At 39.6% G+C, this 14,066-nt stretch overlaps 1 protein-coding gene across 8 annotated transcripts in view; it reads right to left on the bottom strand.

The window, feature by feature from the left end:
• ADD3 (adducin 3) overlaps positions 1 to 14,066 on the bottom strand; it is a 95,974-nt gene that overhangs the window by 45,215 nt on the left and 36,693 nt on the right. For 5 of the 8 annotated variants that reach the window (XM_081912054.1, XM_081912056.1, XM_081912055.1 and 2 more), the window contains one exon: positions 12,835 to 12,871. The gene's annotated coding sequence lies outside the window, so the exon portion shown is untranslated. Of the gene's footprint in view, positions 1 to 5,637; positions 5,663 to 12,834; positions 12,872 to 14,066 lie in introns of all 8 variants that reach the window. The other 3 variants (XM_081912057.1, XM_081912058.1, XM_081912059.1) reach the window with 1 other exon arrangement.

The raw sequence follows: 14,066 nt of genomic DNA, 5'->3' as shown, positions 1-14,066 counted from the left end.
CACAGGCAGCAGAGATCAGCAATTAATTCCATCCACAATTGGCCAGATGTTTGCTCAAGGAGGAATCAGTCTGTTTCCTTTAGGGGCTGTTGCCACTGAAAACTGATCTTGTGCTTTCAGAGACACAAACTGTTTGTAACATGTTAGGAATGCATACTGGATCACATAGAGATGAAGAAATAAAATCCAGATCGGGCTGTCTGCAGCGTGTGTTGCATATCTCGACTAAGAGGATCAAGTTATTCTATCCCCTCCCTTCCCCCACTCTCTTGATAACAATGGACAACTGCCAGCTCAGTCAGATTAAGTACCCAGAGTGGACGCAGTTGTGCTTTACTGGCAAAAGAAAGGTGAAACATTCTTAGGGCTCTATCTTTTGTGGCATGTTAAAGTCAGCCAAGGCATTATGTATTTTGGGAGGTGCTTGCCAAACAAACAGAATCAATGGCACACACTATTACTTGTGCTAGCTGGTTTCATGAAACTACTTCGAACAGTGCAACATATCTGGTCAGGAAAAACACAAGGTAAATTTTAGTTCTCAGTGGTATGCTGAACATATAACTAACTACAGGAGCTTTCCACATTCTGTATCCCTACATTGTGACATAAAAGCAGAAGCTTATCCAGAAAAACAGGTAAAGCAAAGCATGTGCATTTTACCAAATAGCACACCACCCCCCAGTAGCTGCAGGCAGCCATTCAGCCCACAATTTCTCACATGCATTGCATCTTACAAGAACATGCATTTAACATGCCCAAGCTTAGATTGCTATCCCACGTAGCTCATGTACTAACCTTCAGTTAATGATTAAAATAAACCCATGCATACAGTTGTTCAAAGGCAGTGTACTGTCCAATTCATATGCTCCTGAACTTCAGTTATTCATAGTCAATCAATCATGCCCTGAATATACTCAGATTAAACAACACCATATCTGATTTTGGTTATACAAACTCTGAAGATGAGGTGCTGCCTTCTGCACACTCTCTTAAGTGAAAAAATGCTTCTGGTATCTTGCCAGCTCAAATTAGCACAAACAAATACTACAGCACATGCCAGACCTATGCCAAAATGAATCACAGAGCAATACACATGCTTTGTATATTTAAATAGTACAGGTGTCTGTCGATGCCAATGTTACGTAGTACTTAAGTGAGGAAGAAATATGGGATCAACTCACAATCAAGAGGTGTTTGTGGTTAGTGTTCTAAGGAAGGTATTTGGTTAGCACTCAAGGAGTTTTAAACTGTTTTTAAAAGCTTTCAGTGAATTGTTTTAGTATTGATATGTTTAATCCTTTTGAGAAAGGTGCAATATATAAGAAATAATAATAGTGGCCACTTCACACGATCAGGTGCACCTGATTTAAAATCCCAGATATCTGAAGGAAAGTCCTGTGTTGATGAATATGCAGAGATACATATATGTTTTACCTTAGTAACAGAACAGCTAGCTGTTTAATACATGTGTCCCTTGTCAGTACGAACACAAACCTTTAAATAGCTGTGCAAACTGATTGTTCTGATTAATGGTATCTCTTCTCTAGAACAGATAATGGATTTCAGTATTCCTCTTGCGGCTGCTAATTGCCTTTCTGAAGTGTGCATCAAAGCAGGAAGCTGCATTCATCACCCTACTTTAGGTGTTAAAAGTTTCTAATATTTCAGAAGAAACATTAGCCATATTTGCACATAACAATAAGCTGGACTTTAGGGCTCTATTGTAGTTTATTTTGAATGAGCAACATCCCCGTACCCAATTGCCTGCACTTCACTCCTCCCCTGGTGTGAGTGGCTTCCCATTACCACTAAACTAATAAGACACAATCACTAGCCAGCCTTAATCAATGGTTTGTTGGCATGCTGATCTTTGGCTTGTTGGGAAGCAACAAACCACGACCCCTGGGTTTGGATGAAATGGAACGCCAAGGCTTCCTGCTTAGTGCTGGAGGGAGAGCAAAGCAGGAGCAATTAGGCAGCATGGCTCATCACTGCATGTGCGCACAGCTTGTAACTTCTAAGTACTTTCTGTAGGATTGAGATTCCTCCCCTCCTGCACCTCCGAATCCCTGCTATTAATATTTATTTGCTCGGAATCCTCTTCAGCCTGAAAGGCCTCAAGGGTAACTAACAATCGAAAAGATACAAAATAGAAACACAATAAATTAACTATTAAAACAGTGTAACTGCATACTTATAAACCAAGCCAAAACCAGTATCAAACTCAGTTTAAAAAACCAAGCTGAAACACTAGGATCAAAAAGCCTGTGAAAAGAAAAAGATATCCACCTGTTGCCAAAAAAGACTTTAAATCGGTGCCAGATGAACCTCCGTGGGAAATGTATTGCAAAGACAGGGTGGCACAATTGAAAAGGCTCTGGTCACTACCCATCTTAATTCTAAAGGTCTCAGATGAAGACCTCAACTTCTGGGCATTTTCATGTGGGAACAGGTGGGCTTTAAAACAGAAACGACTGCAAATGCTTTCTGACTTTTAAGGAAGATATGAGAGATGCACATTTTATAGCTGATCCATTTCTTAACACTAACTACTGCTGACTCAGCAGCAGAAGGCTTACTCAGATCAATTTCCTAGACTGTTATCTTGTTTTCCTTAAGAAATTCCTATCTGCAGCCTGCTAATTCATACTGGACTCTGGGAACCTAAATATACACAAGTTTTGGCTGTACATGCAAGCAGTAGTGAACTTCCTTAGGTATGGATTCATGTTGACAAAACAATGAAGGTCTGGCAGTTATCCATTAACATACTCCCCAAGAGGATGGAGAGAGAGATGGGGTCTTGACATTTTAGCAAATTAAGGCAGTGAAATTAATTCAGTGGTGTGAATTGAGTCTTCTAGCTTCAATTTATTCCACACTGGAGAGCCATGCTATTAGTTTGATATGGGCCATTGGAGCTATTGGTGTGGAGTCTCTTGTTGAATTATAGCAGGGTATGCAGCTGGTTCCTACTCAGGATATCTTCCACTTTACTTAGTGCACATTATATAATTTGTGTTTGATGTATCTGAGCTAATGGAACAGACAAGTTGTTTCATATTTTGTCTACATAGTTTTGTTTTTGTATGTATATGCAAAATGGTTTAAATCCATAATCTTATATGAAGCTCAAAGCCACTTTGCTCATTCCCATTACTGCTGTAAAGAGAGAGACCCTGTGCTGAAATCACAGTTGATGTTGGTTCTAATATCCCTGCAAACTAAATCACTAAGTGACAGCTCCCAGCATCATCACACAGTAAAGATGTTGAACAACATGGGGTATAACACTGAGCTCTGTAGGACTACATAGCATAAACGTCATAGGTTCAAGTAATAGTCTGCAATAATAGTCCACTGACCAAGAATCCTAACACACAAATTTTCTATGGGCTTACTAAGAGTTTACTAAACTTGACAAGACACACTTTACACAAACTTTAGAGAGGAGAGAGGTGGGAAGGATGAGCGATAGGAAAAGAAATAAGATATGTTGATATGGTTAAGAGTGTCAGGATAAAACTAGCTCTGGAGTCATTATGAGTTATTCTAGAATGGGAGGCCATGAGTAAGGGATTGGGATCATATTGAAGACAAACATAAGCATAGCTGAGCTATTCAAAAGTAAAGGTAAAGGTAAAGGGACCACTGACCATTAGGTCCAGTCGTGGCCGACTCTGGGGCTGCGGCGCTCATGGCCGAGGGAGCTGGCGTACAGCTTCCGGGTCATGTGGCCAGCAAGACTAAGCCGCTTCTGGCGAACCAGAGCAGCTCACAGAAATGCCATTTACCTTCCCGCCGGAGCGGTACCTATTTATCTACTTGCACTTTGACATGCTTTCGAACTGCTAGGTTGGCAGGAGCAGGAACCGAGCAACGGGAGCTCACCCCGTTGCAGGGATTTGAACTGCCAACCTTCTGATCGGCAAGTCCTAGGCTCTGTGGTTTAACCCACAGCACCACCAGCGTCAAAAGTAGTACAGGGCTATTATTCCTAAACAGTTACCCACTCATTACACTAACCTGGAATCACTGAGATCTTTAGTTAAGCCTAAGTTTATTGCCATAAAAACACTCAAAATACATAGTCATTATTTTACAACATGAAACTAGTTCATCTAACATTTTGACCCTTTTTTCAGTGACCACAAGGGTATTACAAGAAATGTGCACATACCTACACATAAGCTGCAAATGCAGATGGAATGTTTGCTCTCCTTTTAAAAATGGTAATGGGCAAGGGTACACAATTTTGGAAAAAAGGAAATAAAAAATAGGTGGACAGGTCTTGCCTGACCAGTTAGTCAATAAACTGACCTATACTGCATCAGAAGCACTGTGCCCGAAAATGGTTGTTTATTTATTTGATTCAATTTATGAATCACTTTCAATAAAATATCTCAGAGATTTCACAATAAAAATGTCAACAATTAAAACAATTACATGTGCAAAAGCAATAAAAATAATTCCATATACACCGTATTTTTTGCTCTATAAGACTCACTTTTTCCCTCCTATAAGGAAGGGGAAATATGTGTGCGTCTTATGGAGCGAATGCAGACTACGCAGCTATCCCAGAAGCCAGAACAGCAAGAGGGATTGCTGCTTTCGCTGCGTAGCGATCCCTCTTGCTGTTCTGGCTTCTGGGATTCAGAATTTTTTTTTTCTTGTTTTCCTACTCCAAAAACTAGGTGCATCTTATGGTCTGGTGCATCTTATAGAGCGAAAAATACGGTAGAACACTTAGTGGTGCACCCAAGGTTTCACTATCAATTCAGCTTAATTTATTTCCAAACTCTGATACAGACAGCATAAAACCAGAACAGAAAGAAAATGGGATGAACAAAATTGCAACTTTTCAGAGGAAAAACCTCAACCACTGTGAGGCTGTGAGGCATCCAGCGGTGACTAAATCCAAAGAATAAAGCTTACAAAAATGACATCAGTTTCAGCTGGCATGCCAATATACTTCACTAGCACAAATAATAAAGTTCTTAATAACATATCATTTTTTTAAAGCCAGTTTTTGACACATGGATATTTCAAATCCTCATGTTATTAAAACTGCACAATGAGGTTGATAAAATTGCTTGAGAATGTATTTATACAGTCTCTTTTTGGAATATGTTTGCAATAGATATGTTTGCAATAAAAGTATATCAAAATATTGCGAAGGACAAAAATGACATCTATTGATGATTTACAACTCTGCTGGTTAAAAAGTGAAGGCTTGTGGGATAAAAGTTTGTTTCCCAAAAGTTACTTTTCATTTCATCGTTCCAACAAGTTTATAAAAACAAGAGAGAACCTATTGTTTAAAGTTTGTCTGAGTTGGTTACTTTTAAGATAGCAAAGCAGGAGGCAAGAGCTTAGAATTAAGTGCTGCAACATTAGGGTGAATATTTTCTTACAACCCTTTATTCTGGTTTATTTCGAACCTAATTTGAGAATTCTTGTATGACAGCAAAATATAACTCCCCACCCCACCCTGGTCACTTGCAAAACTAAAGAAAGTTTTCATGAAAAGGTTCAGGGAAAAAACATGTCTCAGAAACTAAACATGCAATTCTCTTAAACCTGAACCACCCTACAACTGAACGTGCAAGGGAAAGAACAGATTGTGATGCTTACCTTAAATGAGGCCCCTAGAACTGAACTGGAAAACACCATCCATGTTGGGGGAGAGAGGAGAAAAACAGCAACATTTCAACTCCCACCAGAACTCACTCTGCATAATTTCTTTTAAAAGCCATAGCCAAGTTTTTCTTACCCATAAGTGCAATCAAGAACTTTACATTAACCTTCTCCTTTTTGTGTTGTATGAAACCACTTTATCTCACAGCCCAGGAATCTGACAGGGAAAGCGATATGGAAATTTATCTGCTGCCAGAAAACGGCCTTCATGCTTGCGTATGGTACTGGAAAGAGGAGGGACGGTTGGGCAGATAAGGAAGAGCATTTTAACACTCTGCAGACGCTGTAAGTAGAATAACAACTACTTGATATATTTTAAAACACAAGATTTGTTTTCAAAAGGTATTCCTTAAGATACTTTCTAGGCAAATTCATTAATCTGCCCAGAAAGTATCTTTAGGAAACTCCCTATTTAGATACTTGTGAGGTAATAAGATTGTACAAAGTCGTGTGGAGTTAAGAGTCAGTTAAGAGTTAAGAGTGAATTTGGTATATTTGTCATCAAACAAATGTAGATTAACCTAATTAAATTTTGCAGGCTGGCTCGTAGTAAGCCTCATGGACAAGGATGTTGACAATTTGAATCTGTGTCAAAAAGTTCATATTCTGGTGCAGGAAAACCAAAATGTGACACTAAAGTTATGCAAACACAGTTGAGGGCAGTAGCTATGTATTTCTTTATTTTAGTCCCACCTTGCAGTATGTAATCCTATATGTCTTCCTTTAAAACATAGGTTTAAGCTATGTTCGTCAAAAATGGAATACAAAAGATTTTTGGAATAATGAACGTAACACAACAGAGTTGGTATATACGTTGAGACAAAAACAAACCTATCTTTATAGAAGGGTCCTAATAGTGTTACTCTGCCAATGTTCTTGTTCAGCTGACTTAGCTTTTCTATGCTAACTGAAAATGGCAAATCCTCATTTTACTGGTATTAGGATTTATATGGATTTTTAGCCTGCCCCATTATAAAAGCTCAGGACAGATTTGAAAACAAATACCTTCTCCAACAAAATGGATTAAAAACAGACAACAGAACTGAAGTTTGATACACTAAGGGATTCTGCTGTGAATATTTCTCACTCTATTTTCTGTTATAAGTGCCTACCTATTATTTTGAAGAATGGAAACAAGTACATCAAACATTAAAAGCTTCCCTAAACAGGGCTGCCTTCAGATGTCTTCTAAAAGTCTGGCAATTGTTGTTCTCTTTGACATCTGGTGGGAGGGCATTCCACAGGGAGGGCGCCACTACCGAGAAGGCCCTCTGCCTGGTTCCCTGTAACTTGGCTTCTCGCAGTGAGGGAACCGCCAGAAGGCCCTCGGTGCTGGACCTCAGTGTCCGGGTAGAACGATGGGGGTGGAGACGCTCCTTCAGGTATACTGGACCGAGGCCGTTTAGGGCTTTAAATGACAGCACCAATACTTTGAATTGTGCTCAGAAATGTACTGGGAGCCAATGTAGGTCTTTCAAGACCGGTGTTATATGGTCTCGGCGGCCACTCCCAGTCACCCGTCTGTTACTGCTTAAGAGGAGGTAGAGGGGCTGCACTGCACTAACATTCCCCCTCTACCTTCTGGTCTGCGGCAGCAGCAAGAACAACAATGGTATGTGAGCACTGATAAAGCACTGCTGGCTTTCATCATTTCCAAAACTTTAATTTAATTTGTTCAGATGGAGTGTTAAGGTTACTACTGTACAGGATGCAAGTAAACACTATTTTAATCTACAAATGTCATGAATTCACACTCCTTCTTAAGTTAATTTTTAACTGGGAACTACCACGTTGCTTGAAGATAATATTCACATATTGTTTGCACTAGCATCTGGGCAGCATTCCAAAATGTCATCATTTTAGTAAAAACTATAGTTTGATATATGAAGAGTGGCTGGGAAAGAGAGAGAAGAGACACAAAGCCATTTCCTTGCATGTTACAGTGCACAGTTGTGAACACTCAGGCAAAAGAGGGACTATCTTACTAAAGAGTTTCCTGTGATCAACAGGAAAAAGAAGTTACAGGAAAAAAGAAGCTACAGTGAAAACAGTACTTCTTTCCTTTCCAGAGTAGATAACACCATTAGCACATCCTGTTTTTACTGTGATATCTGAAGTAAAGTAAAGCAAATCATAGGAATCATACATAACTGTAGCAAATATACAGCAAGCACACCTTGGGACAGTATGATACTTAAGAGTGTTGGACTAGTACTGGGGAGATTTGGGTTCTGTTCCCTATTCTGTCATGATGTTCCCTGGGTGATCTTGGACCTGTCATTATATCATAGGATTGTTATGAGAACAAACAGACAGAGCACAGAGAACGATGTGTGTTGTTTTGAGACTGCTGGTGGCAGGGTAGGATATCAAAGCAAACCAACAATATAGGAGAGAAAAAATACCATCGCTATTCACAAGTAATAATTCAAGATCCCACACATCACAGAATCAGTTCTAAAAATCTCTAATGTATATCTGTCAAGAGAGGGCCATAAGATTTCTGACTGGGATTTGGTGAAAGATTTAGAAGACTCAAAAGAAAGCAACCCAGACACACAATTAGGAAAAAAAGCATCCAATGGAAAACAGAACTTATTTGAAGATTCTTTCACTTCACTTGAAGGTACTTAAGTTCTACCTCTTAATCATAAACTGAGTTCAACATACAACAGATTCTGATTCCCAGACCTCTTTAAGATAGCACATCACAATTTTGAGCACATTAACACACAGTACTGTTTTCCAACTTTTTGTCTACATGTTCAGCAATGTCCTTTGCAGTTCTGATAAAATTTGCCTAAGATCAGGATGAAGAACAAAATGTTAGATTGCGACTTCTATTAGCCCTAGCCAAGATAGTCAATGGTCAGGGATAATGACAGCTGGTCCAACAATATCTGGAGAGCCAAAATCCTCATCCTTTGCATAAGAGGACCAGTAATTCTAGCTTTAAGATAGCATTAATACAGTACTTCAACCTGATTCCATTCTATTCCTTCCTGGATGTTCCAAAAAGTATCATTAACATCCCTGTGTATCTGAATTGCTGGTTTATTTAGGCCTAGTTCCTGCTCCTCCTCTTCCTCACACTCCTCTTGCCCATGCTAATCCCCTTCCACTTTTCTCATTTCCTTTTTGTTTTGTTTTAACAATGCATTATTGGTGGCAGCACTGGTGGTCTCTCTCTTTCCCCTCTCTACCTTGCTCAGAGGAAATGCCAAGTGGATTGTCCCTCAGAGCCCAGTCTTCTGAATACGTTGGCCAGGAACCCCTGTGCTGCCACCACTTTGCTGCAGGCGCTGGACATTCTGTGTAAATCTAGTTAGTTACAAGTTTAAAAACAGAGCTAGGCAAGAGAAAGGAGAAGGTGGAAGAGCTCACTGGAGCCTCACTGGGTGGGTGGCCCGCAAGCAAGCCAGCAAGCAGAGAGCCCAGAGGACACCAATTCACTGTCCACGCTTCCAGAGACAATTGTCTCAGCTTGGCTCGTGGAAGTGCTGGCCCTGTGTTTATTTATTCATTCTAAGTGTTTATATTCCCACGCTAGCAAAAATTCACAGGGCAGCTTGCAAATCAAAATACCAGACAATTTAAAAGACATACATCAAACAGAACCAATATTAACATGAATTAGGAGCATACAATCATTTGGCAGAGATTTAAAAACTAGATTGGACCTTAACAGATTTAAAAGCATGAGAGAAATAAAATGATTTCTGTCTTGTGCCAAAAATGATATGAAGTTCAAGCTACTCTGGGGACATGGTTTTAAAGATGCAGGGGGCACCACTGAAAAGGTCCTCTGTGATAATCTTTTGCTACATCTCACCTGTTGTGGCATCAGAGAAGGATTTAAGATGGTGGTCTTATTGGATAGGCATAAATGGAGACAAGTAATATCTAAACTATGGACAGCACACAGACCAGGGGCTCCAAATCATTTTCCTAGTTGCCACTTCACATATTACACATTTCTAAAACAGACCTCAGGTTCAAGCACATAATGGCATGCAGTTTTCCATGTGCACAAACTATGCAGAGCCTGTGTTCATACTGTAAAAGACACATACACAAATGCACCAGTGACACATAAGGATGTTCACACAGGATATATGCTGTTTCCTACACAGACAATTGTGTTGAAAATGTGTTGTGCTCAGCTACAGAATTTTATTTTTGTTCAGAAGCTAAGTGTTCCAACTTCTGATCTAAAGTGAAAGCTTACTAGATATTTGGGTTTTACTGCCCTTAATATCTGCTGTGATTTTTTGGCTAACAAGCTCAACCAAGGTTGTGGAAACCAAATGACAAGCCCTGACTCAACATTCAAGGAACATTAATTCAAACAAATCTCCCTGGATAATTGCCATGTATATGAAGACTTCTGCAGTCATACAGGTGGGGGGATAATTCTCAAATTGCCTCCTTCCACACTGGCTTGCTAGGTTCAGATAAACTGACGGGCGGAAGCAAATAACCATTTGCTGTTTGGAGACAGTTGTGTGTTACTTATCAGTTTCAGTTCCAGGGTGACAATTCCCATCAAATTCCTCTTCCTTTGGGATATGGGAAATTCGCCTTTGAAATCTTTTTAGGGAATGAGCCATGACAGCTGGAGAGAAAGTGTCATGGACAACTGACAAACTGCTGCATAGCTGGGACAAGTCATATGCATGAACAGATTTTACCCAGGTGAACTGGAGAGTTCTACAAATAGTAAATTGGACTGAATTCAGTCTACACAGCCTCTGACAGATTACCCCGAGAGAAAGTAATCCTAAAGAGAAAGTAGGTTGCTCACCCTTTGACTAGGGCAAAGCCAAGGTCATACAGAACCAAATGAGATAATTTATGTAAGAAAGAGAATAATAATTCCCACCCACCCCCAATAATCAGGTAGGGTATACCTGATTTGCTTTTCTGGCAAATCATCAGCTAAAATTTGACAACAAAAAACAACCTATGCAGTTGACTGAAATTCATACACCACTACCCCAGCCATTGGTTCAGCTGCTTATGCATTATGAACTGTTTTAATAACTGCTCAGAAGTTTTAAAATTTGTAGACACACAACGTCTAGTGACAGATGGTTAGTAGAAAGGGGTGCAGAGAAGAGAAGAGGCAGCACTATCAACAGTTAGTTATCTGTTCTACTGAGTTACTGTGCTTGGGTAAATAGACAGAGATAAATAAGGTATAGCAAAAATAAAAAATAGCAGCAATGTCAATTATGTTAACAATATCCATATGGGATGGGAAAAGCACTGGAGCCAGATGGACTTACTGCAATTTATTATAAAAAGTTTCAGGATGCACTTATAGAACCACTTAAGGACACCATTAACAGAATTCTGGTGATGGGAGTACCAGCTTCAAGGAAAGACGCATTCATTACTCTGATCCCCAAACAATACAGTGATTTAACATAAACTAAAAATTACAGACCTATTTCATTATTGAACTGTGACTATAAACTATTTGCTACAATCCTGGCTATTAGACTGAAAACGACATGTGACTAAGTCAGTCCACAGATTCCAGGCCAGGTTTTTACCAGGCTGACAAATGAAAGACAATGTAATAAATGTAATCAATTTAATAAAGTACCTAGAAGTAAGAAACAGGCTGTGTTAAATCTTTCTAGAAGCAGAGAAAGCTTTTGACAATAGTTCATGATAATTCAAGATCAACCAAGACTGACCACAAACTTGACATGAGCCAACAGTGTGACGCGGCAGCTAAAAAAGCCAATGCAATTCTGGGCTGCATCAATAGGAGTATAGCATCTAGATCAAGGGAAGTAATAGTGCCACTGTATTCTGCTCTGGTCAGACCTCACCTGGAGTACTGTGTCCAGTTCTGGGCACCACAGTTCAAGAAGGACACTGACAAACTGGAACGTGTCCAGAGGAGGGCAACCAAAATGGTCAAAGGCCTGGAAACGATGCCTTATGAGGAACGGCTAAGGGAGCTGGGCATGTTTAGCCTGGAGAAGAGGAGGTTAAGGGGTGATATGATAGCCATGTTCAAATATATAAAAGGATGTCACATAGAGGAGGGAGAAAGGTTGTTTTTTGCTGCTCCACGGAGCAATGGATCCAAACTACAAGAAAGAAGATTCCACCTAAATATTAGGAAGAACTTCCTGACAGTAAGAGCTGTTCGACAGTGGAATTTGCTGCCAAGGAGTGTGGTGGAGTCTCCTTCTTTGGAGGTCTTTAAGCAGAGGCTTGACAACCATATGTCAGGAGTGCTCTGATGGTGTTTCCTGCTTGGCAGGGGGTTGGACTCGATGGCCCTTGTGGTCTCTTCCAACTCTATGATTCTATGATTTATGATTAAGGTTTTAGAGAAAATGGAAACAGGTACGTCTTTCCTAGCAGGAGTTAAAGCAATCTATACTGATTAATCTGCAAATATATTAGTAAACAACATTCTTTCAGACCAATGCCAAGTAGAAAAAGGAATGAGACAAGGCTGTCCCCTTCTCCACTGTTTATTATGAGTTTGAAATATTGCTTCAGAATATAAAGTGAAATAGGGAAATTAAAGGTATTGAGGTGGGGCGTAGAATCTATAAATTAAGGGCATTTGCTGAAGATGTGTTGTTGACATTAGAACAACCTTTGGAGAGTGTTCCCAAAGCATTAGAAAAATTAAAAGCTTTGGAGAAGAGCAATAGTGTGAGAGCAAGAAGAACATATATTTAAAGAAGAGTGGAAAACGTTTATTGTATATATGGAAAATAACTGTACGCTGGCAGCATTAAGATAAATTAAACACTGTAAATAATATTTGATTGATGTAAAAGTGGAAAACTGATTTGAATGGTTATAGTAAAATATGCAGGAATGTATGATATGAAGAATGAACCGTGGAAGGAGAAGAATGGAAGTAATTGGACCTTTTAAAGTTTCCCCCCCAAAAAATTTGAAATGTAAAATTGAAAACTTAATAAATTAAGGAACCCCCCCCCACCAATATCCATATAGAGTTGGCGTTAAATTCACCAATAAGTTTCAGAAGTACTAACAATCTTTGTTAATGTTATAATCTTATTCTTAATCATCCATTAAAAAAACAAACACTCATTTTCTTGCTATTAATTTCCACAAAATCACATTTGTTACCTGGATGTTATTTTCACAGTTCTCTTTCCCTTCTGACCTGCAAACAAAAATAAAGCAAAGCATGTCAGCTCCAGACAGAACTTGCACAGATTGTAAATTTCAGTATAACTTTACATGAGCAAATACAGCCACTCAAAAACACTGTATTCGTTGACTTATTTTTTTTTTTTTTAAAAAAAACAATCAACCAGGTGTTCAGAAAAGTGAACTCAACTTCTCTGGTTCCTCAAAACTGGCTGCAGCAGGGATGGACAACTGAAATCAAAAGGACTTCAGCACGTTTAACAATATAATGGATTCTAGCCAATGTTTATATGAAGCTTGTTTTTTACGCCTCTTTGATTACAAATCAAAATTGCTCTTAGAAAGTAAGGTTATTTAGGTTATGCCTAAATGGACATTCAAAAAGCACCGTAAAATCAGTTTGCTACTGAGTTCTAATTGCCAATACTTCTCAAATCAAATTAGCAGGACACCAAGACAGTAATCTCCTCTCCTCCTGAAGTTTTTCATAAACTGCAAAGAACCCCGAGGAGGAAACAGTCGAATCTCTCACCATTCTGACTTTGCAGAAGGCAGAAGCAGCACAACAGGTTTGTACGGTTTCTGCAAATGGCCTGTCCAAAGAGAAGCAAAGTCCAACCCCTCCCATCCATTTTATAGCACATGCAGAGAACGGTACTTTTGCAGGCTTCGTCCTGGTGGCCGCCATTTACCCCCACAAAATATCCTGGCCATAGCATTCATTCTGACACATTCTGTGGAAAATTGTGTCCAGCCCCACTCACAGTCCTCCCCGCTCCCGTCACAGAACGATACAGCGTAGAGGGAAATAGCAATTACCATGAAGCAACCCAAAGTAACATCTCTGCTGCCACCCGTACTGATTTAAGCTTTAAAAATAAATATGACATTGGGTGGGATTCAACTAATGAGTCATGTCAGTGGATGCCCACACAAGGACTTGTGCAAAAGGACTTTCCCCTGCATGCCCCTGAAATTGGCGGGGGTGGGTGGGTTCAGGAGATTCCCCAGAACAGTATACAAGAGGAGGGTGGATCAAGCTGTCAGTAGTCTAACTGAAATGCTTGCTCTGATGGAACACTTGACATAGTGTAATGTTGAATTTCTTTCACTACAAAACAGAATGCATGCACCAATTTTTGAAGACTTAGGTGCCTTACAAATATCCAGAAATACCCAAATTTGCCGCCAGAGAATGGTACGCGAAA

The sequence above is a fragment of the Podarcis melisellensis genome (genome assembly GCF_964234715.1).
Source record: "Podarcis melisellensis genome assembly, chromosome: 5".
In the NCBI taxonomy this organism is placed as follows: Eukaryota; Metazoa; Chordata; class Lepidosauria; order Squamata; family Lacertidae; genus Podarcis; species Podarcis melisellensis.
Note: the sequence above shows the minus strand (reverse complement) of the source record. Positions and strands in the feature narration are given on the sequence as shown.